Here is a 22,615-nt window from a genome sequence, read left to right as displayed (position 1 = left end):
CTCTGTTGGGAGCAGACCAAACTTGAGGGCAAATTAACATTCTTAAGGGTTGGGCTTTTTTTGCTTTTGCTTTTGTTTTTGTTTGCAATTATATGACTCAGTAGATCGCAGAGGAAAATAACATAGCTGCCCATTTAGTGACATATAACCACACTGTTACTAGTTAACATAGAGTACTAGTTATATCAAAACCAGGAAAAAGACTTAATTCCTTATAAGAGCATAAGTTTTCCATAAGGTTCAAAGACCCTCTGAGCTAGTGATCATATGGAGACTATGGGCTCTGGTCTGATTCAGAAAGGGTTCCTGTGACTCTCCAGTATAGCCCAACACTCAGCTCCAAACTTGACACCAACAGTTTCCTTTGGAGGCCTGAGAGGGAAGCGGGTGTCACACTTGTCACCCACCCTTCTTGGGGAAGAGGGGGCGCTGCCCAGGGAAACCATGCACCCTGGATGGGGACCCCTCTCCTGCTCCCATGAGGCCTGCCAGAAGCTTTTGTGGGAAAGACAGTGGGGCCAGTTTCCCCGCCACCAGGAGACCCCACGTCCTCTTGGGTGAATGCTGTGGGTCTGGGAAGTCACCCCAAGCTCTGCCCGGCTCCCCAGCCTCTGGCCCAGGTCTGCAAAGCTTCTCCTCGACTAGACTGCAGTGCAAGTGGATTCAACATAATTTAATAAAAAATCCAGTTTTTAAGTCTGCACTGACAACCTTGGGTTTCCTTCAATGAGAAGGTGCGTTTCTGGATATCTTGAACCTTTCCAAACTACGGACCTGGACTCCTCATTAATACTCACTAGGAGGTGTTTTATCTCATTACGGCCATGTCACATCTGGGATGGACTAAAATGTTAGGTGTTCTCTTATAAGAAAGCCCAATACCGTTAGTTTTTAAATAAGAATTTTTCAGAGATTTTTTAACATTCGGTGGAATATAGGTATCTGTTTACACTGACACTCTTTAAATCTTTTCTAAGTTTATTTTTGGAGTTAAGACAGAAATCCCATGAAAGTGGTTACAAAAAAAAAGATTCCAAAAGTATTGTCAGGAGACCAGGAAAGCCAGTAACAAATGTTTACTTTCAATTTGTAAGTAGTTCATGAGCCTCTCATAAGCAACTTTAAACGATTATGTCCACATAAGAAATGTTACCAGTATATAGTGATCAGCAGAACTGGCAAAAAGATGAGACAAAGAAGGGCTGTTTTTTCTGATCCTACTGGCTCCAAAAAGCCAACATTTAAAGAAAGTCAGATATGGGAGTTCCCATAGTGGTGCAGCGGAAACAATCCGACTAGGAACCATGAGGTTGCGGGTTCGATCCCTGGCCTCGCTCAGCAGGTCAAGGGTCCAGCGTTTCCATGAGCTGTGGTATAGGTCACAGGCGAGGTTCAGATCTGGTGTTGCTGTGGCTCTGGCGTAGGCCAGGGGCTACAGCTCCAATTAGACCCCTCGCCTGGGAACCTCCATATGCCGAGGGTGCAGCCCTAAAAAGACAAAAGACACAAAAACAAACAAAGTCAGATATGCCTGTCTGTCAAGAGGGAATCTGGCATTGCTCAGAAAGCTCCACTGATAAAAAGGGCATTTGGCCCGGAATTAAATACAGGGGACTGTCTTGACCCTTGTTTAATTAAGTCTGAGGCTCAGTTTGTCAAATTCACATCCACACTTTTTTGTCTTTTTAGGGCCGCACCCTCGGCACATGGGAGTTCCCAGGCTAGGGATCGAACCGGCTGCTACAGCTGCCGACCTATGTCACAGCCACAGCAATGCCAGATCTGAACCATGTCTGCAACCTACACCACAGCTCACAGCAAGGCCAGATCCTTGACACACTAAGTGAGGCCAGGGATCCAACCCGAATCTTCATGGATACTAGGATTCCCACTCCCATGCTGAGCCACAATGGGAATTCCCACTTACACATTTTTAAAGAGAGTAAGGCCTGCAGCTGGGAAACTTCATCTTCCCTTCGTTAAAGGAATCGGATTTAGGAGCACAAGGGCTGAAGACTATAAGAGGAATCCGTAATGCAAGGACAGGGCTGGTGCCACCTGACAGCACACACCTGCCCCAGTCCCTGGATGTTACGCTCACACAAAGGATTTCAAATATCACAAGACCTCCAGTGCCTGTACCTGAGACACCAGGTAGGAAATGAAGACAGGTGACTAAGTCACCCAAGTCACCAATGGGGGAGGGGCTGTGCAGTCAGAGGGGGCTGGTTACACCAGGAAGAGTTCCCTGACTGGCCGCGGCCTCCTGGCTCCAGAGGACAGCTGAGAGTGGGGAAGAGCAACCATCTGAGATCAAAAAGGAGGAGAGAGGAGGGCCACTGAGGAAGCAGGTATGTCTCCAAACCCAGGAGGGGCCACCACCGCCCCCTGGTACCCCGCCACTCTTGGTTAAGTTCACAGGTCTGGGGGCACCAGACTCCGACCCCAGATCAACTCAAGGGGACACACCAGCCACCTCCATCCCAGGTCCTCCTTCGGGAATCAGCTGCAAAGTGCAGTCACTGAAGCTACTGGGCCTCAATCAGGCCGACAGAGCAGGAGCCCCCAAGATCCCTGTGCAAGGGGACCTTGCTGCTGCTGTGTGCAAGGGGGGCTTGTCCACAAGGTGGGCTTCCCTTCCCCCTAGACAGACGGCCCCCACCCCGTGGCAGATGTGCCTTCCCTCCTCCAGGGCTTCTCTGCCCAGAGCAGTGCCGCGGTTCTGCTGTCCAGAGCCCAGGATGCACAACCCCCTGAGGAGCAACAGGCAGGAAACTCAGTTCACAGGGTCAAAGGGCAGGGAGCAGAAAGCCCGGAGCATGGCCTGGCTTTCCTTAGAGCAGACTGCTTTTGCTCTGAACCTTAATACTGAAAGCCCCAGGACCCAGCAGTGGGGCTGGCGAGGCCCCACATGTGGGTGCCGGGGTGGCCTCTGCTGACTCCAGCTGCTATCCTCAACAGCACGCACCAGCCACAGTCGCACATGAGGGTAGCACAGCAGAGCATCCCACACAGGGATACCCACGGCCAGGGACACTCAGCAGAGGTAGGACACTTTCATGCTCCTAAATCCCTGAAGCTGCACCTTAAACACACACACCACTACCCTGGAAACACAGAAAATGCCCTTTGGCGAAAAAGTTACCCTGCTTTCACTGTTTCCTTTTCACTTTTTTATTGTTATATTATTGTTTCAAATAATTAATTTTTAAATTAATTATTTTAAATTATTAGTTAAATTACTAATAATTTTATAACTTATAAATTAAAAGAATTTGACATCTAATTAAGCAATCAAATGTTTAAAAATTAATAACTTAAAATTATTGTTCAGGAGTTCTGATCGTGGCTCAGCGGTAATGAACCTGACTAGTATCCATAAGGATGAGGGTTCAATCCCTGGCCTCACTCAGTGGGTTAAGGATCCAGCGTTGCCATAGCTGTAGTGTAGGTCACAGACATAGCTCAGATTCCACAGTGCTGTGACTGTGGTATAGGCTGGCAGCTACAGCTCTAATTCGAACCCTAGCCTGGGAACTTCCATATGTCTTGGGTGCAGCCCTAAAAAGCATAAACATAAATACATAAATAAATAAAATTATTGTTCATCTTTTTCTATTGTTACTTTACATATCCAAAAATATGCCTTTTAACCATCTTTAGCATCCCCTTTCACTTCTATGACTGAGCAGGGTTTTGCTGTGCAGTCTCGTTTTCATTTTTATATCCTTTTTTTTAATAACAACACCTGCCATTTATTGAGGGATTGCCTTGTGGTCTCTATTTCATTGTCTTAAATTTTCTTTTTTTTTTTTTCATTTATAGTGATTTTTATTTTTTCCATTAGAGCTGGTTTACAGTGTTCTGTCAATTTTCTACTGTACAGCATGGTGACCCAGTTACACATACATGTATACCTTCTTTTCTCTCACATTATCATGCTCCATCATAAGTGACTAGACATTATATCCATTTTTAAGCACTTAATTTTCAATGCATATTAATTCTCTTTTTATGATTTTTATTTTTCCATTATACTTGATTTACAGTGTTCCATGTTAAGTCTCTTAATCCTCTTTTCTTTTCCTTTCTCAACTAAAAAATACAGAATGGAAAAAGCAGGCTTGTGTGATGGTCCCCCATGGAGACAAAGCAGAGCCTGGAACCAGGGCTGCATCTGAGCCGGTAGATCTGGTCCCTTCCAGACTCTGGTGAGGCAGATGCAGCTGCAGATGTGGGGTGCTCAGGGCGCCCTCCTTCCCTCTAGTCCAAGGCACACACTTTGCACACACTTGGGAAACAGGTCCCAAGTCATTGAAATTGCACAAGGAAGAAAGCTGGAGATTCATCACTGAGAATCTTCAGAGAAAAAAAGTCAGTGAAGCCAAGTTGTCTTGGGAACCCAACTTTTCTCCTCCCATCCCCCCAAATGGCTTTATCAGAAAGTATCACCACGAAGAGGTCCTTTAATCAACAACCACTTGCGGTCTCTTGCAAAGACTATTTGGTTGGAATTTCTCAACTTTTAAATTTCCTTTCAGACAGATCAATTTGGAGAGCTCAACTTTTTAGTATTTCCCAGCGTCAGTCTCCACAGCTGACGCCCTCACCCAAGGGTGACACTTCATTTATGCCAACATCCTAAATCTGGATTATACAATTTCGGTAACCCTAACTCAGTTACACAAACTACTGGGAATACTAACCACACCCTTCTCTCCACAGGATGAAGGAGGAAAAAGACTAAGGAGGTTTGGAAGCTGGGACACTGGACCCCTGCCCAGGCTTCTTCCCATCCCTAGGCCATGGTGGGACCTGCCTCCTGGGGCCTCAGAGCCCACCGGGCCGGGCGGTTCTACTGCTAATACTCGGACAAGGGCGGGAGGTGCCTGCTGCCCCAGAGGACATAGAGCAAGACCTGCCTGGCACTCCCTTCATCTCAGGTCAACAAGCTCAGGTCAGATGCATTTGTAACAAAAAGGCTTTCCTGCAGGCCCCCTACCACAGTAACAGAATATAGAGACACTAGCTCCTTCGAGCCTCACACCTAACAGGAGGTCAGCACACCTGCATAAAGGTTCTAGGGCACCTCCTCCGTGCTCTTGCCTGTAACTGACAGAGCACTGAGGGGCAAAGAAAGTCATGTGCAGAAATGTTAACACAGGAGTTCCTGTGGTGGCTCAGTGGTTAACGAATCCGACTAGGAACCATGAGGTTTCGGGTTCAATCCCTGGCCTTGCTTAGTGGGTTAAGGATCTAGCGTTGCCAAGAGCTGTGGTGTAGGTGGCAGAACCAGCTCGGATTCTGCATTGCTGTGGCGGTGGTGTAGCCCGGCAGTTCCAATTCAACCCCCTAGCCTGAGAACCTCCATATTCAGCAAGTGTGGCCCTATAAAATATAAAAAAAAGACCAAAAAAAAAAAAAACCAACAACAACAACAAGAAAAACGTTAACACAGATCAAAACACACTTTTCAATTGACCTGCTGAGAAAATAGACGAGATCAATTCTGTGAACCCTGGTGTTCTGGCTTACAGAATAGGTACCATTTCAAAATATTTTATCTCAGGTTTAGGACAAAAAGAAAAGAAAACCCAGCTGTACCAGAGAAGTCCATCACCTAGACAGCCTGACTTCCCTCTTTGGAGAGGCTTACCCCCGGTCACTCAGGGCACAGGAGGACAGGTGGACCTGGCCTCTCCTGATGGTCTGGGGCACAAGGTGAGATGTGGCTGGACAGTGAGGTGGACTTGGAGCTGACCTGAGCTCCATGCAGGGTCCACAGGGAGGAAGGTCTCCTACGGATGAAGGCTACAGCCCCAGCCCCCTACAGCCCCACACCGCATATCGGTGGCCTTGGTGAAGACACAGAGTTCAGGACTGACACTCAGGGAGGAGGGAGAGGCAATCTTCATCAAAAAAACAAAGTTCAAAAGTTTTCAACAGGATGGAATAGAGGCTCAAAATAATAAGGTACGGAAAACACAAATGCAGGAAGTGAAAGGTCTGGCTTTAGAGCTGTACTGTGAAAAAGAGTCCAGGCTCCTGGGGGACCACAAGCTCAGTGTGAGTCTTCACGGCTGAGGGTTTTAGATCAAGCCAAAGCATCCTCAGTCAGAGCCACGGAGGCAAGGGCACGGTGCACACCCAGCTGGGGGAATCCAGTCTCAGCTCCCAGGCACACGCGGAGGAGAGCCAAGAGCACATCCAGAGCAGGGCCAGGGAGGCAGGTTTCTGGAAACCAAGTAACATGGAGAATGACTGCAGGAATGTGGACTTGCCACCTAAAAAAGGAAAGCTCTTGGCTAGACCACCAACCTTGACATTCACTTAGTGTGTCCTGGAGGGAGGGGCGGAGGGAAGGAAGGGGGGCTAGTTTATCCAGAGCAGCATTCTGGCTGCACCCTGAATCATCTGGAAAGGGCCTGAACCATCACTGGTAAGGAACACCCTAGACCAAGAGCCAGCCTTTGGGGGGAGGGTCTGCACATCAGGGTTTTTTTGGGGGGTGGGGGGAAACCCTTGTGGGTGATTCTAATTGTGGCCAAGATTTAGGAGCACTGGTGTCCATGGAGGCCAAATAATTGGGAGCCACAGAGACCTGAATTTCAAGAGAGGCTTAAGGTCAGATCCCAGCAGTTGGGGGCCAGCCTTCCTGAAGCCCCAGGCTGCCTCTCTCTTCCTGCAACTCTGGGGACATGAGGGTTGTTCAGACAGACCAAAGACCACCAGAAATGATCCAAAAATTTCAGAGGAACCTCAGCATCCTTGCTTTTCTTTCAATTCCCTGAGGCAGTGGCCTACACATGGATACATCCGAGTGGCATAAGAGGAAAACATGCTTCTTTGGGGGAAAAAAAAAAACAGTTTGTCATTGCTTAATATATAACTTTTTTTTTTTTGTCTTTTGTGTTTTTAGGGCTGCACCCGCGGCATATGGAGGTTCCCAGGCTAGAGGTCGAAACGGAGCTGTAGCCACCAATTCACCACCGCCACAGCAACGCCAGATCCGAGCCACATCTTCGACCTACACCACAGCTCACAGCAAAGCTAGATACTTAATCCACTGAGTGAGGCCAGGGATTGAACCTGTAACCTCATGGTTCCTAGTCAGATTCGTTTCTGCTGCGCCACAACAGGAACCCCTAATTTATAACTTTCAAAAGGGCAAGTGATCACTTCACTCTGAGAAGTGTGTGTGGCCATCTCAGTGTAACCTGGGCTGAGCCAGGAAGGAACAAGTTTCAAGTTTGGGGAAAAAAGGTGCTTCTGTAAGAAGAGTCTCCTTTCTCCTCCTCGGTCACTATACCCACCTCGTCACCTCATCATGGTTTGCTTTGTCCGTTTATTATACAACTGTGGTTCTTTGCTTCACTTTTGATGTTTACTATAAGCTCTTTGCTTCCCACTCTCGATTAAAACCAAACACAAAACAGAAACTTCTCGCTAACAAAACAGAGTGAGCATAAAACCACGATGTCTCGACCTCAAATGCCCCAAGAGACCCACTGCACACAGCTGTGTCCTGCATATGAAGGGTGGAGTTTATAGGCTGACCTGTCTCCTGTCCCCATGGTTAACAGCCTTCTGAGCAGCCTCCTCAACTTCTCACCCCAGGTGGCCAGGTTGTGAACACAGATGACGCCTTCCGATGTGAGCTAAGCAAATCTCAGGGCATGTTATCAGCTACGAACGCCTGTGATGGGATCTGAGAGGGAGCAGGAGTGTGGATCAGCTGTTCATTGCCCCCTGGGGAATGGGATGTGGAGCTGGATGCTGGAAGAAGCACTGCATCTCCTGGCCTCGTCATGAGGTGTCATAGCCCCCAGGAGTCCCCAGGCAGTGAGACCCATGGCAGCAACGACACAGACCTAATAGACATTCGCCATCACCCTCCACAGGTAGGAGGTGCCTCTGTTCACATCCAAGAGCTACCGTCCAGCCAGGAGCACGCAGGGCGATGCTTGCCTTGGGAGACAGAACCCTGGCAGAGCCGTCTACACCCATAATCACCTCTCACAATACATCCAGGAGGTGATGCTATATGTAAGGAAACAGGGCCCCACTGTAGGTGAAGCCCAATCCCCATCCTTCTGTCCATCCCTCACCCACCCACTGCATCCAAGGCCCCATGCATGGGACCTGCCTCCCCAGGGGCGCCAGGAGCTTCAGGCATGTTCAGCGCAGAGAGAGCCGGTGGATGGGCTGCACTTGGAGCTCAGCTCCCAGCCCCGCCATCTGTGTCCCACCAGGCATCTGCCAGTGTGGCCCTGACCACAGCGATGGCAGGGTCCTTGAAGAGGAGATTCCCCTGTGGACATGTGGAACCATGAGGAATGTGTATTCTGAAAACTTTTTACGGAGCCACTTCCGGGAGGTGGAAGCCAGGCATCTATCCCCAAACACGGCTCCCATGGAAATTGTCTGGGCGGTTTTTTGCAAAGAAGGCTCCTGAGCCACGTCCAGGCCCACGGGACCCGTGTTACAAGAATGGAAAACCGAGCGAGACTTCACAGGTGGCCAGGATTAATCAGGGATTAGTTTGGGATTAACACACACACACATTACTATATATAAGATAGATAAGCAACAAGGGCCTACTGTACAGCACAGGAAATTCTACTGAATAGTCTAATAACCTATACAGGAAAAGAATCTGAAAAAGAATAAATCTGTGTACATGCACAACTGGTTCACTTTGCTGTACACCTGAAACTAACACAACATTGCAAATCAAGTACACTCCGACAGAAAATAAACATTAAATTTTTAGAAAGTGATGGCAAGATAAAGCACTTCACAAAGTACTGGTCTATCCTGGTCTCACCGTAGCAGCTGGAGGGGAACTGGGCGACCCCTTCCATGGCCACATAACCCCCTCGTGGCCCCCTGACGTGTGCAAGTTGCAAAGGAAACAGGAGGAGGTGCTCATCCTCAGCCCTCCTCCTGGCCCCAAATTTGGTCCAGGAACAAGCAGAGTATGAGACGCAATTAGCAGCCCTGAGCTCTTAATGAAAACCCAGACATGTCCATAGCGATGACCTCAAATGGCAGCTGGCACTCAGGGCAGAGAGCAAACTGCACATTCAGGGAGCTGGTTCTCTAACCCCGGGCAGCTGTAACGTTGAGACAGTGGGCCTGCCCCTCCCAAGCTGCTCCTCTTCTTTGAAAAAGAGCTACAGAACCAATTCCATGCTCAAGTGTGTGTGTCCAGGGGGACAGGGGAGTTTCTTGATGGAAAATAGCCTAAATTCGAATTATACTAGTGACATGAGCCTTCCACGGCACATACAAGAACTCTCCTCCAAAGATAAAATATCCCATGCAATGCGGGCCTGAAGAAGCCGCACAATTAGGAGCTCCCGTATTACAAGCACTTTTGCGACTTTGGCAGTTATTTTCAGCATTTGTCAGTTCCTAGTAACTTTTATGGACAAATATTTATCAGTTACCAAAAACTTGTTGTGACAGCAAGAACATCAGAGCTTTTAAACAATGTTTCTCAGAAGATCCTTCTTTTAATCATTTTTTTTAACGTGTCTGAAAAGGGGGAAAAACTGGTAACAAAAACAGATACAGAGCAAAATAAAAGGTAAGATATTTTGAGAGAAATGAGAGCCATCAGGCCTCGAGATTTGGTTGAAACCTGGGAGTTACTGAGACAACGGAAATGCAAAAATTAACAAAAAGAAAATAGCATAGGCGTGCGGGGGGGGGGGGGGGGGTGAACGTCCCTGGAAAGCTATTTCAGCTAAAAGACTCTCAGAAACACTGACTCTCAAAGACCTACCATTCAGCTTCAGTTGAGGTGTAGGAGGATTATTGTCACCGTCTCAGATACAATGTAGAAACGACTTAAGAAAAAGTTGGAGCTGCAATACCCTCGGGGCTTTTCAATGAACAAACACCACTTTGTAATAAGCTTTCTTTGCAAGTGAAGCAAAGGAAATGCTGAAAAACACTGCCACGGGCTGGTGTGATCAGGAAGTTCTCCTTCCCAGAAAAGAAAGGAAGATAACCAGGGGGCAAAGACACACTTAGTAGTTGTCTATACAGAGGGGCACCCAGGAAAGCATGTGACCAAGTGACCTACTTGAGAGGCCGCTTTAAGGGGAGGGGACAGCAAACAAGAAAATCTCCAGGGCCTCCAGTCCCAGGAGCAACCCTAGCACCAAACTGAAACTCCCAGCTCGGCCCCACTTCACCCTTCAGAAAAGGATAGCCTTTGTTTCCATAGAGAATAGTAAAAACTTGCTTCTAATGGTCCAGTATCTACCAAGGGCGATTCAGTTCCACGATCAGAAAAATCTCTTTAAGAGAAGTGTTTTAAAGCTCTCTCACTCATGGTGCGTGCAATGTGAACGAGAACAATGATAATAATGACGATGATGAAGTCTCAGGGATAGGGAAACCAGACAGAACCAGAACAACGGGTGACAGCTAAATAATCCTGTTTTAAAAGTTTTATAAATAAACATATATTGTACTCCCTATGTTGTTCCTGCTCCTTCTTCTGCCTGACTGAATACACTATACAAGTTTTCATTTGAAGTAATCTATTAACATAATTAACCTGCAAAAGTATAACCCCTTTGCCTTCCTGGAAACATATGTATCTTAGCACTTTGGAAGCCGGATTTTAATTTTAGAAGAAAAACAATTACAAATTAAATACAGGACTTCTGACGAAACAGATTTAACCATGTTCCACAAGAAAAGTTAAAGCTTAAAATCTGAGAAATAATTTTATTTCAAGAATGTTCCTATTCAGAGTACAAAACCAACAATTTAAAGCTTACTCAAATACCTCGAGTTTCCACCCAAGTATCCAGTTACTAAACAGTAGATTGTCCCGCCCTGAAACATAATCACATTGTAAAAATCTAGAACTTACTAACTGCTGCCTCACTGACGCAACCATAAATAGTTGTCACTCGGGTTGTTTGCGACTTTTTTAAAAATCAAATCCATGCTGAAGTGAATAGAATTTAAGCCTATTTTCACGGCTACCATTCATGTTATACACCTTCCTTCACCCCCAAATCCTAACAGTAAACTGTAAGTTGTCTGTTTGACAAAAGGCCAACAAATGTAATAGTAAAATCATTACACAAAATTGTACAAATCAAGCTCAGGAGAGTAATGAACATTTACAAAGGCAGAAAGTAAATCGAATGTTGTAAAGAACTGTGGAAGCAGATGTTGGAAAGAAGGTATTTACATTCCTTTTAGACTGTACTAAGTCATTGAGGAGGTAAGGGTAAGAAATAGCACAGGGATGCTTAGCACGCAATGTTTGGTATTATCCTCCAATCCTACTGCTCCCTTAAGGACCAGGTGTCTAGAAGGGCAGCACTTAAACCACCTTTGTTTTTCCTTTCACGGGATGCATTTTAAAAAACCAATATCAGAGCCTGACTTTGGAACAGAAGTAACCCTGTAAACCTCGAACATAAAAACAATTACTATAGATACAAACTAGCACTCATGTCGTTTAAAAGTTTTTCTGCTGCTTAATGATCCCAAAATACAAAACCCAAGTTCTATCTATGTATTTACAAGCAAATTATTATGATCCTTAAAAGGGGGGGGGCATTTATCAGTCACGTCTCCAGATCTAAAATCGGGCACGTGCTGACCTGCAGAACAAAGGCCACTTTGGAGCCCCGTACTGGAAGCGCGGAGGGAGGGCTGGCCTGTCCCCGGAGCTGCGGCTTCCGGCGCCGTGTGCCAACACCACCACTAGATGGCGCCGGCTCACAGCCCACGACCGGGTTCCCTGCACCCGCTCATCGTGTGTGGTCCGGGATTTCAGAAACCCGGCTGAGGAGGCATCTTCTTTTAAACAGCAGGTATTTATTAGCAAAAGAGGGACGCCCAGAACTTGCTGTAAACCCACGTCAATACAGCTGTGCTATTTCTCTTGAACCAACGTGATCCGTACAGAGAAAATGTAGTTGAAATGGATGCAAGGTCATCAAAAAGATTTTAAAGTGTCTTACATTCTGATATGTCTATTTTCAGGGGTTAACGTGAGGAGGGCTTCAAACTAGTGATACACTTGAATTCGGTGGCTAAATTGAACTTGGATGAAATGATGCATTTATGGCATTCGACTTTGGGGGTAAGATTACAGGCAACATCTTCAAACGTCCTGTTTTTGGACAAAAACACACAGAAACCAGGTTTCAAAGGGGAAATAGCCCACATGGCCTGACCTTCCTCGTCTGTTATACACAGAACTTTATGTTAAAATCAACATTCTTTTCACTCCTGGGTCCTTGACACATGTGTCCTCAGATAAGGCGGCAGAAGTGTTTCCAGGCACTGGGCAAGATGTGCTATCTGCATCCCACAAACTTAAACCTTTATGATGTCATGACGCTGACTCGACACAATAAACACGCCTCCTGGCTTCATTCAACATCCTCCCACCAATGTGGAACCAGGACTGTCCTGACCTTGTCCTGAGTTAACTGAACTACCAAGGCCTGAGCACAAGGTGGGAACCAGGGGGGAGATTAATCAGGCAGCACCAGCTGGTTTGGCTGGTAATCTCACCCTCACCAGAAGCCAGCGTGGCTGCCATGATCCTGTAGCCTTTTATGGTTATACATGTATAAATGAGTATGAAATACAGAGATTTTCTCTATTGCTTCCACGAAGAGTTCAACCTACCACACGAATTTTAAATCTCACAAGTTTCACTCCACCAGAGACACTTAATGGAAAGAATTATTTCATGTTTTACTTAATAATTTAAGTAAAACTTCCCAAATCACATCGCTAAACTGTCTCTGGAATCTCAGGCAGGCTGCCCAGGCTTGCCGTACAATGGGTTGTAGTTAACACTGTTGTTCATGAAAATGCAAAACAAAAACAAACCCTCAAAGCATAAAGGCATTTCTTCTTCATGAACTTCTTCATTCTTCGCTTTTCAGTTTTCTCTCCTTTTTTACATAAAGGGGAAATATTCCCCTTTGTTGCATGGCTTTAGTGTTTCTCCAGGTTTATAGCTCACCTTCAATTTAACAAGTTTTTAAAAAGTCCAGAAAAGAATTACAACTCAATGGAGCAATGCCACTCAGAAAAATCTTGGGAAAGCCCCAATTACGAACGTTTATTTTTTCAGTCCTTTAGTCATATTTCTATTTTGAGGAGTTACAGTGTCATATTTCTGTGACTGTTTTCCAAGAGCTCGGTTGGCTAACTGGGAGCTGTGAAGCTATGAATTAAAAATGTTGAAAGCTAAAGTAAAGGGTTTTCCGTCAAACTCTATCAACTGGGCTGGAAAAGAAAGGCCCTCAGCCCGGTCCCTCCACCTCCACTGGCCCGTCCCCAGCCTGGAGAGAGATCCGGAGCAAAGGGGAAGGGGCTGGCCACCTCTTCCATTCAGGCGGGAGCTTCAGGCCATGCTCAGCTCTGAAGGGCGATAGAACATCCATACTCCTTGCACGGCTGCAAGTGGGCAGCTGCTCCGTGGGGATGTGCACGTGCACGTTGTGGGAGGAGGCGGCGGCCATCCCGGGGTGGGGACAGCTCTCTGAGGACCCATTTTGAGGACACAAAAGCCACATCTCAGTACCCAGTCTTCTACTTACTAAAGATGTCATCTTGGTCGCAAGTAATTTATTTGCTCTTCAGATAAAGCCCAGGAGTGGCTTCGATGCTGCTCGGAATTCAGTAGGGAGCAGAGTACACGTATCCCGGGGGGGGGGGGGGGGGGGGGGGCGCGCACTGCTGATCATCAACCTTCGGACAAGTGAACTCGAACTTGAGGGTGAAAGCAGCAGCCCAGCCACGAACCGTCACCAGAAGGTCCCTCTGAATCCCTGCTCTGCCGTCCTGAGGCGCCTACGAGCTGCTCTCCCTCGGCACCCACATTGATCCCCTGAGGGACAGGGACCCACGCTCTCCCCAGAACACCAAGTTAGGCCCGGACTAAAAGCCCGGCGTGATGTGAGACGGGAAGTGATGGGAAAAATCACCCCTGCTCTGAGCGTTTAGGTTCTGTTCTCTAAACCCACTTTTTAAGAACAGCAGCCACTGACACTGTTCCTTCTCTGACCTAAAAAACACCTTTTCCAGGCTGCTATGTCCCCGTCACCCTCCATTTATAACTTCCACTTCTCTCCAAATGCTGACAGCTTACAGGTGTGCTCAGGACTGAAAAGAACTACTGATTCTGGACGCAGAGCTAGCGCCAGGATAAAGCACATTCACAGACGGAGTGTGTCCGTGGCCGGTATTTCTCCGCAAAGCTGCTGAGTCACCCCAGGGCCGCCCTAGGCACTGCCGCTGAGCCCGCACCCTCTCCTGTCTATCCAGATCCTTCCCTCCTCACAGGCACAGAGGTGGCATGCATGCACGCCAGGCACGTGTGTGAGATGCATGTCCGCCTTGCACACATGGTCCCAAGTACACGCGCAGGCTCACACACTCAGTTTCCCACAGAAGCATCGAAGTGTGTTTGGGCTGGAGGGTCGCCCAGGGGCAGCCACTGCCCAGCCAGATAATTACACACGTGACCCCGAGTCTGAGAATGCGCTCCTTTTCCCACAGCCAGATGATTACAAAGTCCAGAACTCAAACCCCAATGAATACACCATTCTTTAAAAGGAGAAAATGTGTGTGTGTGTTGAGGCTATTTTTAAAAGCTGAGCGCATCAATTCATCCCCTTAAAAACCTCAAGTGGCCAAGCGCAGGCACCACCATGAACTAAACACGTGGGGATCACAGGGTCCCTTCTAATTTCTTCTACTCAATGACGTCTCTCCATGTCTTGATTTCTAGAAAACACACGCTAAAGCTAACACACCTAACTGTAAAAGAAAAATAGGAAAAAGTTCTTATTTTTAGAGTCTGGACAAAAATTATAGTCACACGCCATCGTGGCTGTGTCTTCAGAACCACAGCTGCAGGCGGAGCCCTGCGGTTCCCTGCACCATAGTCATGGCCACCACTCGGCTAAAGGCCATGTGCTCTTCTGCAAGTTCCCGGGACGCAGCCAGGACCCCAGGCCTGGGGCCGACATGGTGACATCTGCGCTCTGCCAGGTGGAGGACAGGTCACCAGGACAGAGACCTCAGCCTCCACTCACCTCCCCCCCCCACCCCACCGCCAGCAGCTTTGGCAAGGCATCCTGAACTTATCTGAAACAGCTCGGCTGATGGGTTCTAACAGTGGCTCGATCACAGTTAACAAGCCACAGGGAAGCATCTCCCCGTTAGACAACCACAGTCATAAATCCCTCTGTATTTTTAGGAAACGTCCCCATGTCTGTCTATGACTCACTCACACAGCACACAGTGAACACATGTGGTTTTAACCGCAGAGCTTCACTGCTGGATTTGAGCAGGGCAAAGGCCTGTCACGCTCCCCAATCTCTGGTGCCATCAAAAGCTCCCTGGGGCTCGGATCCCACCTGAAACCCACTGGGTGACGGCAGGCCTGGTCCTTGCCCACTAGACCGCACAGCACAGTGCTGTCACTCCAGTGCCCCTCCCAGCCCCACATGGAAGGTCCACAGAGGGCTGCTGACGTCTGCCTGGGGCTCCATCTCCAGCCGCAGGACAGCATCACTGAGCAGGACAGGCCTCTGCTTCAGGACGGCCACCCCCAGCTGCCAGCTCTTCAGGTCACAATAACCCTGAGCAAGTGTCCCTGTGTGTGGACACCTGACTCCTTCACTGCCAGGTAACTCTCACCTGCTTCTACACCCGAAGCCTCAGTTCATCTAATTCTTAAAGCAAGCATAAAAGCCTGTGAAAGCAGTTCTCAGGCCTGGCTATGCCTTCCTTTCCAAGCCAGCCCCTCAGTCTGCATGGATGGGAGTTTCTAGGCTTTTGCTGCCAACTTTTTTGGCAACTGAGGCACCCGAAGCCTCAGTTCATCTAATTCTTAAAGCAAGCATAAAAGCCTGTGAAAGCAGTTCTCAGGCCTGGCTATGCCTTCCTTTCCAAGCCAGCCCCTCGCATCTGCATGGATGGGAGTTTCTAGGCTTTTGCTGCCAACTTTTTTGTAGACCCAGAAGATGGACAAATTCCCAGGTGTCTGCAACACTCCTTCACCACCAGCAGCGAGCCCCCTCGAACCCGGACAACCCCTTCTCAGAGTCAGAGACATGGAGCCCTAAGCCTGAGGTGAGACGGCAGCCCAGTGGCCCCCTCAGCTCCAACCTCATCCCGCCTGGGTGGCTCAGATACCAAAGCCTGGGGGCCCCATCAGTAAGACCCACCTGTCGGAACCCAGTTCCAAGCGAGGGGGCCCAGGTGTGAACCCAGAGCCTCACTCCCCCTTCAATAAAATAGGCTGACACCTCCTTCCTGAGGGGCTGAGACCAAAATCAATAGGACACAAGCCCCAACAGCCAGCCCCTCATAGGGGCTGACCCCAGCGGAGCCCTCTGTCCACTGTGTCAACCCAGGCAGTGCGGCCACCACCCCCGCCCAGACTCTCTTAGCCTTTTTATGATAAAACAAATCACAGATTCAGAAAATACACAAAACGAGTGCACAGTTTAATAGGTTACTCTAAGGCGAAGCTCTCGTGACCACAACCAGGTCAAGAAACAGATGTTGAACCCCCATAAGCCCCTCCCAGTGGCTACAGAGCCCCCCCCCCACCTACCACCCATGGGTTGTGTAGCCACCACTGCTGTGTTACCGATGCCATTCTGCAGGTCAACCCTGGGAACCGGCCTGGCCACGTATGTTTTTACTGATGTGTCCTTCCTGTCCTGGTGCCCGCAGGCGCTCTCATTCTGCCCTCCTCCTAACACTGTTTTGACCTGTGAGCTCCCACCCGCCACCCCTCAATCTCGCCCTCCTGGTATGATCAGCACGTTCTTTCATTCTCGGCATCTGTGCCACTGGCCAGGCTGCCATCTCTGAAACGGTCCAGGCTGCCTCTCCCGAGAATGCACTGGGTAACCAGGAGGAAGGGTCGCACCAAAACCGAGATGAGGCTGAGGCTGCATATTCTGGGAGGTGAGGGGATCTGGACCCCCAGGAACAAAGGTGGAAGAAAGAGGGGATATGCTTCGGTTTCCGATGACCTATAACAGCGGCCTTGCTACTGTTACCAGGACACAACCCTAACAACACACCACGCCGCCCGAAGTGGGCCAGGGGCTCCCAGCAGAGCTGCAGGAGGGTGTGAGCAGAGCTGCTTCCCGGGACCCTTCCTCTTGTGTCACCCATCGCCCCCCTCCCTGGTCTCCCAGGATCGAGGGCGACCCAGCTCCCAGTGAGGTTCACAGGGTTAGAAAGAACATACAAAGCAGAACACACCTGAAGATGGAGGTGCAGACAGCTGTTGTCACAAGTAGGAAGCTGGCACCAGGATGCACCAGCATCACCCCCAAAACCAAGAGGGGCCAAGAGAGCCGATGGGGACAAGTGTGAGAGCAGGCGTCAAAGCTGACAAGTGTGCACGTTTCCAAGCTGGTCATCTTCTGCTCTCTCACCAACTCAAACAAAATGCCCTCTACAGAGCTGTCCTTGGGAACCCCAGGAAGGTGCCACTGCGGGGGACAAATCTCCCGTGAACAATTTAGTGTCCACATTTAATAATCTGCCTTCCTCACACCTGGAAGTAAGGTCACCATAAATACTGGGCCTCAAGAGCTTTGATAATAGCTCTGCTAAAGGAGGCCCAACCACCCATTCATAGGCCAAAGCCAAGTACACAGACAGTTAGAGACCTTCAGAAAACAGAGAGCTGAGAAATATTAAAATAAAATTAGAATCCCAATTTGGAATTTAAGATCAACAGGTACACACCACTATATACAAATAGATAATCAACAAGACAATCACTCAATCCTACTGTATAAAACAGGGAACCATACACACTACCTTGTAATAGCTGATAAGGGAAAAGAATCTGAAGAAGAATAGATGGATGGATAGACGGATGGATGGATGGCTGGATCACTGCAGTATACCTGAAACACTGCACATCATCTATATTTCAATTAAAAAAATAAAAATAAAAGTCAGGAGTTCTTTGATGGCCCAGGAACTTTTGAATACAGCAGGTTTGGCCAAAAAGAACTTAAAAATTTAGGAGTTCCCGTCATGGCTCAGTGGTTAACGAATCCAACTAATAACCATGAGGTTACAGGTTCGATCCCTGGCCTCACTCAGTGGGTTAAGGATCCGGTGTTGCCATGAGCTGTGGTGTAGGTCGCAGATGTGCCTCGGATCCCATGTGGCTGTGGCTGTGGCGTAGGCCGGCAGCTTCAGCTCCGATTCAACCCCTAGGCCTGGGAACTTCCATGTGCCGTGGGTGCAGCCCTAAAAAGACAAAAGACAAAAAAAAAATTTTTAAATAAATAAATAAAAGTAATAGTTAAAAGTCATAAAAGTTATCATCTCAAAGGAATATATAGAAAATGATTGGAGATATACATACACATCAATTTCCAATATAAGCAAATACAAGCACATACACAGCCCAGAAAAAGAGTCCAGAGAAGAAATATTTCAGGACAGGTTAAAATTTTCCTTAACAGGGCTGTTCACTCCATTTCCTCTGCATGGGTATGTACTGCATAAAAATTATTTTTTTCGTAGCACAAGGATACTAGAGTAGAACTCTTTGATGACCTGATTTTCATTACTGAATTTAATGACAAAAACTTCCTTATCCAAATTAATTGAAATGCATCATCAAAACTAATAAAATTCTATCTCTTAGCCTCGCCCTCAGAAGACCATGGGAACCAGTACACCGTCACAATGAATCTGCCGACTGAAATTAAAAAGAAAAAAAAAGGAGTTCCCATCGTGGCTCAGCAGAAACGAATCCAACTAGGAACCATGAGGTTGCAGGTTCGATCCCTGGCCTCGCTCAGAGAGTTAAGGATCTCTCGTTGCTGTGAGCTGTGATGTAGTCGCAAGTGCGGCTTGGATCTGGCTTTGCTCTGGCTCTGGTGTAGGCCAGCAGCCACAGCTCCGATTAGACCCCTAGCCTGGGAGCCTCCATATGCCATGGGAATGGCTCTAAAAAGACAAAAGACAAAAAGAAAAAAAGAAAAAGAAAAAAAAGCTCTAAGATCATTTTGAAGTATTTAGGGGGAAAAAGGCAGGCAGCTGAATATCATGTGATGAGTCATTATTTTCCTGGTAAGAACAATTCCATTCACACACCAAAGGCGATGACACCCAGTAAGACAGCAAAAGCTGCCTCCACCCTCCTTGAAATGGAGTCTCTGGAAACTGAGGGAGGGCACCTCCCACTTACCCTGCAGCCCTGTTTGGTTGTCCCTGTACCCAAACAAACCAGAGGGCCTGGTGGGTCTGGAGGGAAGTGGCCAGGGCTGGCACTGTGAGCTGGGGGGCACGGGGGCTCACCCCTGGGGGTCTCCTTCAGCAGAGAGAACTCTGGAATGTTCTGGGAGCCCTTCCAGGAGGCCCAGTCTAGACCAGGCCCCCTCAAACCCTGCAATGATTCTCCAACTCCCTGTAATGGATCCTTCTTACTTGAAGTACCTGGAGCGGTTTCCATGTCCTGCCCTGAACCCTGACAACTAAAACTGCCTGGTCTGTGAAAGGGAAAAAACCCTGACTCTGAAAACTTCAAATCATTTTGCTAGGAGGGTAGTTTTTCTCGTCACATTAACTCCTGGAGTCGAGGATACCATCCGCACCTGTAGGTGATGTGTGAGTCAGGACAGAAGAAGGGGAGAAACCCTGGAATCAGACATGTATCCAGGCTTCCTCTCCCCAAATTCACCCCATCTTGAGGTGTGCAGCTCACACCCGATCAGCAGAATCTCCCAAAGGAAAACTGCCCATGATTTCAGGTCGGAGGTGATTAAGTAAAGCAAGGTGCAAATGTCCATCCACCCAACTCTCAGCCAGGGCAGCAAGGTGGGCGCCCAACAGCCTACCTGGATTTTTAAGATGCCTGAGCCACAACCTGTATTCCAACCTATTGAGTATCATCAGCCAAAGTTACCTTTTTAATTTTTCTTAGATTGTCTATACCCAAAACAGGTTACCTACCGCATTAGCATTGACACATGTTAAAGAGCTCTGGATCCGGCCAAACTGGCTTAGAATCATTTCTTTATGTGAAAGGTAAAATAAGTCAGTAGATTCTAATTCTGTTTCTAAAGGATGGTCTTAATCTTTGAAAAGATGTCACAAGAAGGATGTGCATCTGCCATTTCTGTTCCCACTAAACATCTGATACTAAACACACCATGACCTTGGCTTTTTGTCCTTGTTCCAAATGAAGTGATATATGTACACACAAGTCTATGTGTCCACAGAGAGAAATACATGGTTACACAACATACACACACTCACACATCCTTATATGAAATGTCTCAGCACAGTAGCTCAACCATGGGGTCCAGGATGGAAAACAACCAATGAGAGCTGGCTGGGTGGACCCTCACAAGCGAGACCAATAAAGAAGGGGGAAGGTATGACTACCAGCAGTGCAGTGATCTGGTCCCATGATGACTTAACTCTGACGAGGGTGCAACAACCCTGGTCTGGGCTTGGACACCTGGCTCACTCCACCCAGGGCCGATTTTCCTAGCCAACACTCAGCACTCTGAGCGGCAGGGCAGGAATGCAGGACCAGGATACCTACTCAGGAGGAGTCTTCCTCATTGGAGAAAAAAAAAAAAAAGTATTTTTTAAGATACAATTTCCCTCCATCTTACATTCTTCCCAAGTTGCCTCTAGATAAAAGAATGCATACTCCTGTCTCCACTCTCCCTCTCCCTCCTCCAAACGAATCTCCAGTTACAGTTGTCCTTGAAAGCAAGCAGAGAGGACAGAAGGAGGAGGCAGGGAGCTCCACGCTTGGCCAACGTGACTCAAAGACCCCCCTAAATAACCTGGAGAACACAGGGTCAGGACGGCCTGGGATCCTGAGAAATAAACAGATTTTCAAAACACTTCTCAGCTTGCAACCATTTGCTGGTTGCTGTAAAGTTTTGAGATGAAACTTGGCAAAGGGTCTCGGTGAGATGCCTTTGAACTCTGAATGTTTCCAACGACACAGTGGTTCATCTGGTCCCTCTTCCCAACTTCAAAGAGAGGCTCGCGCTGTCCCTGCAAGGGCACAGAGCTGGGAGTGTGGCTTCACCTCCCATGTTCTACTCTCCACTCCTCTCAGCTCTTGCAACCTTTTATTAACCTACGAAAATGTGGAGCCCAAAGCCAGCAGTCCAACTCCAGGAATCCTGAGATACTTTTTTTTTTTTGTCTTTCGTGTGTGTGTGTGTGTGTGTGTGTGTGTGTGTGTGTGTTTTCTTGAGCCGCTCCCACAGCATATGGATGTTCCCAGGCTAGGGGTCTAATCAGAGCTGTAGCCACTGGCCTATGCCAGAGCCACAGCAACACGGGATCCGAGCCGCATCTGTAACCCACACCAAAGCTCACAGCAATGCCAGATCCTTAACCCACTGAGCAAGGCCAGGAATCGAACCTGCAACCTCATGGTTCCTAGTCGGATTCATTACCACTGCACCACGACGGTAACTCTCCTGAGATACTTTTAAAATCTGAAGACTCCTCTGCCTTTACCCAATCTGAAAACATTCGTGACTTCTTGTCTTTACCAAGGAGATCCCAGGCAATGCATCAATTTCTCTTAACACCTGCTTTGTTAAAATATTTAAATAGGTACAAAATCCAAGTATGACTTTATTTTAACCTATCCCATTAAGTAAGCCTCAATAAAAACATGTTATCTTAGAATTTACATCTGACATTTCTTTGCTATTTAAAGCCAAGAACTAATAAAACTTGAAAGGACTTTTTTTTATCCCTTTTTGGTGTAATTAACTGTATTAACTTGGTAGCTTTCAATTAGAAAAAAAAAACACTGCACTGAAGATTTTATTATCCCTAAAAAAAAAATAAATAAATAAAACTGCATAGTTCCTTTTATGGAATTTGCGTTGTCACTGAGTTTCTGTATATGTTTCAGAAGTTCCTAAGTCAATATTTACATCATCTCAGCCTCTGAAAGGAAATGATATTTAAATACTCCAAGGACAAAAGAGTGTTCACCTAATTAAATATGAAATCGACAATTTTGCTAGTTTTCAAGTTGCAAAGGTTTCTCAGCCTGGAGGTCAAATACAATTGTGAATTTATTTAATTACACTATAAGCCACATGTTGGTAAAAATAAATGTGTCAGTAACACACAGAACTACTCTTTCCCGATGCCATGGGGTCCCTAATACATTGCTTCACTGCTGAGGTCATCTTTCCTTAACAGTAACTCACTCAGATCTGCCTGAAACAAACTAGCTAAAATACAAAACAAACTAGCAAAAATATAAAAGTTAAAAAAAAAAAGAAAAGAAAAGAAAAAAGAAGAAGACTGTGTTGCTTGGGATTAGCCTTCCATGTGAAAAAAGAAGTAAAGTGGACACGAAAATCTTTGTTGTCTTTTGGCCTCACCTGAGGCATGTGCAAGTTCCAGGGCCGGGAGCAAATCCATGCCACAGCAGTGACCCGAGCCGCTACAGTGACAACGCTGGATCTTTAATGACCATGGAGGAACTCCAAAAACAAAAATCCTTTAGTAACCACTTCATTCAAAATGTAACTAATCTCTACTTTCTCTTTGAAAACGT

The 22,615-nt window shown here is 47.3% G+C and overlaps 1 protein-coding gene across 7 annotated transcripts in view; it reads right to left on the bottom strand.

Moving 5' to 3' along the window:
• The window catches only part of ZNF516 (zinc finger protein 516), a 116,917-nt gene that overhangs the window by 22,921 nt on the left and 71,381 nt on the right, over positions 1 to 22,615 (bottom strand). The window lies entirely within an intron of this gene.

This window comes from Sus scrofa, chromosome 1, assembly GCF_054392235.1.
Source record: "Sus scrofa isolate SSC_HxYL_T2T_F1_AM1 chromosome 1, Sscrofa_HxYL_maternal_Yorkshire_Landrace_v2.0, whole genome shotgun sequence".
Classification (NCBI taxonomy): Eukaryota; Metazoa; Chordata; class Mammalia; order Artiodactyla; family Suidae; genus Sus; species Sus scrofa.
Note: the sequence above shows the minus strand (reverse complement) of the source record. Positions and strands in the feature narration are given on the sequence as shown.